A 3,776-nucleotide genomic window follows, 5' to 3' on the forward strand; every position below is an offset into this window, starting at 1 on the left:
TAGTTCTACCTAAGAAGATGTGTATAGCAATATAGCCAAATTGCTCCCTTTTGGCCCCGCCCCTCAGCCCCCTGGAGGGTCAGCCCCACAATTTGTACAATTTTGAATCCCCACTACCTAGGGATGCTTCCAGTCAAATATGGTACGTTGATATCCATCTCTTAAATCCAGAGAAGAGGTAGCTTAAAACAATATAGCCAAATAACCCTTTTTGGCCCCGTCCCTCAGCCCCCTTGGGGTCAGCCCCACCATTTGTACAATTTTGAATCCCCACCACCTAGGGATGCTTCCAGTCAAATTTAGTTAAATTCCAATTAGTTGTTAATAATGAGACGAATGCAGTCATGATATTAGAATAGACCCTGGGGTCTGACCGAACCCCTAGGGACCTAGTTTCTGAGACACAACTTGGAAACAGTTGAGATCCCCACCCCATAACCATACATAAAATTGCTGTGTAAGGCCAATCCTTGTAGGATATCTGTATTAGATTTTTCATGCCCAGCAATTTTCTGTGTAACTACCAAGTGACTGTGAACATTTCATACCACAGTCCATTTCCATTTGGATAGTTTGCCCGGGTTTTGCATACCCGCATAAAATATTTTGAAAAATACTCACAGCAATAAACTGATATAATGCCGACATATACATGTATATGTGGATAAAATGAAGAGGTATACGACACAAACACTGAAAAAGGATCATATGTTACACTAAACCAAAATGACCTGTATATAAGGATCACATGACAAATAAATATCCTACGTGGATCGCGTGATACATACCCTACATGGATCACATGACAAATATACTTCCCTACATGGATCACATGATAAATATCCGACAAAGATCAAATGACAAATAAATATCCTACATGGATCACATGACAAATAAACATCCCTACATGGATCACATGATAAATATCCGACATGGATCACATGACAAATAAACTTCCCTACATTGATCACATGATAAATATCCGACATGGATCACATGACAATTAAATATCCTACATGGATCACATGACAAATAAACTTCCCTACATGGATCACATGATAAATATCCGACATGGATCATTTGACAATTACACATCCCTTACGGATCATATACTCGAATATAAGCATAGGATCCAGGACAAATCTGAACTCATTCACCCCTACTTATCTAAACTGGACTTGCCCACTCTTTGATTCGGTAAGGTTCAAATTTGATTTTAGGGGTGAAAGAATTAATCAAGAGGCCCAGTACCCTGACTGACTCACCAACTATAGTTTTTCCTTATAAGCAATAGACAAGATTGATTTCAAAAACATATTTGATAAACTTTTGTGTGAATGCATATAAGTTTGTTTTGTATAAATGTATGTTTTTAGCATTGATGAAAGAACTTGCATTCTTCCCACTACTTTTTAAATTTTATGAATATTTATAGTAAAAATATATGACTATAATAATTTACCAAAAGTCTTCTCTTAATCACTTTCTTCCCTTCAACAAACTCTTATATTAGCAGGACTTAAAGACCCTCCAGGTAAAGTCAAGCTAAAATCTCTATATCTGTAATAAGAAAATAGGATTTTGAAACATTAACATATGTTTCCCTTATATATTATTGGACCCCCATCCTCAGCCCTAATGGGGACCACAAGAACTCATAAAGAAACTGAACAAAAAACTTTTAACTCGTATTCAAAGTGGCAGATTTTATAGATTCACATTTATATCTGAGTCGACTTGTCCCACTGTGTCCAGGTCCATACCCTCCATTTATACAATGTTGGGTCCCCCTGGCTCAAGGTTGCTCCCGACCATTTAAGGTGAGCATCCCTTTACCTATACATTGAGTTATGCGGAGGTGTTTATATTCTAGTTTATAGGGTGCTTAAAGTATATATCTCACGATGTAAAAATTATGCTGTTGCAACAAATATACATTGTACATATTCCGATAGCTAATCACTTATATTGCACCAAGTTTAAACTTCCACAGGCTGTATAAAGCACAACCCAATCTAGTACACGTAGAATCGATATTTAAGAGATTAACACATTTGATAGATAACGCATCAACAAAGGAACGTGTCATCTTTTACAATGGTGTCAGGTGGTCGCTGCCGCGTTTCTATTTGTGGCACTGTGTAGTCAGATGAAACAAAATAACAATCTGTATATCTATGTAATCTAAAAACATACCATACCATACTTAATCCTTTCGTCCCTAGGAAACTTTAGTAGACTCTACCATGAATTAATGGGGATGAGTGCATTATGGTAAAAGGGTTAACACACTTCTTATCAAGACTTACGGTTAAGGGTACCATAAGGTTAAACAAGACAATGTGTCATTCAATGCAATCAGATCATTGACCTTCAAAGTGGGTCAGGTCAATTTATTACAACTCAATTAATGTAAATGAAGCTTAACACTAGAGAATAAATCTTATTACTCTATATATATTACCTGAGTAAGTGAATTTCTTAATGGTGAAACCCCAACATTTGACATACGAAACTATCCTCAATAATGATATAAGGCTTTGTGATCCTATACTCATGAACATGTATTGTGACATCTTGATTCACTGCTTAAAACGGGAATTCAAGTTTACAATACTATTTTTTATATAAAAGAGGAGGCCTCATGGGCCTGCATCACTAACCTGATATAAATGTCACTTGTTACCTTAAAATTGGACTAAAATAAAGCTACAGGCAGAATATCAGTATCTATGTCATTCAAAAGAACCTGCTAAAAGATTCAATCACAGTTGACCCCTGTGACCATGAAAGTCTTACAATGTCATTAAGTTGAACAAACTGTACTATAGCCCTTTATCTCAGTGTGCAACTTTCACCAAAATATCACCACCCTATGCTTTTTGGTTATTCAGAAGAAGTTGTTTAAAAGTTTTCAACACATTTGACCCCTGCGACCTTGAATATGGGTGAATATCATTCATTAAACAATCCTCATCATTTTTTTTATCAGAGCATGCAATAACTTGCCACATATCATAATCCTTGGCCTTATAGTTATTCAGAAGAAGTGGCATGTTTAACGTTATATACATATTTGACCCCTGTGACCTTGCATATGTGTGAAATTGATTCATTTGAACAAACTTGTTAGCCCTTTATCGCAGCATACTACTGGCCAAATATCATCGCCTTGGGATTTCAGTTATTCAGAAGAAATCGTTTGAAAGTATTTTAAGACAATTGACCCTGTGACCTTGAATAGAAGTCAAGGTCATTCATTTGAACACTCGTGGTAGACCTTCATCCCATCATGTTACTGGCCATATATCAACATCCTTGGCCTTTTGCTTATTCAGAAGAAGCCATTAAGGGTTTTAAACATATTCTACCGCTGTGACCTTGAATATATAAGTGAAGGTCATTCACTTGAACACACTTGGTAGGCATTCATTCCATCATGTTAATGGCCAAATATCATCACCCAAGACGTTTTGCTTATTCAGAACAAAATGTTTAAACATATTTGATTTTGTTTTTAAAAGACAGATAACACTAAAACAATTGTTAATTCATAGTTAATTAATATTTATTCATTTCAGACGAAAACTTAAGAACTTTGCACAAAACACAACATTGTGCTGTAATTTCATTGCCTAGTAACTGCAACTAACAAGAATTTAGAAATACAAATGTCATGTTAAACATTTATTTGTACAAATTGTCATCACTTTTTTGTGTTGTCTTTTTTACGGTTACAAAATACAACCTGAACAAGTCTATCACTGGGGGGGGGG

The sequence above is a fragment of the Mizuhopecten yessoensis genome, unplaced genomic scaffold (genome assembly GCF_002113885.1).
Source record: "Mizuhopecten yessoensis strain PY_sf001 unplaced genomic scaffold, ASM211388v2 scaffold1471, whole genome shotgun sequence".
Taxonomy (NCBI): domain Eukaryota; kingdom Metazoa; phylum Mollusca; class Bivalvia; order Pectinida; family Pectinidae; genus Mizuhopecten; species Mizuhopecten yessoensis.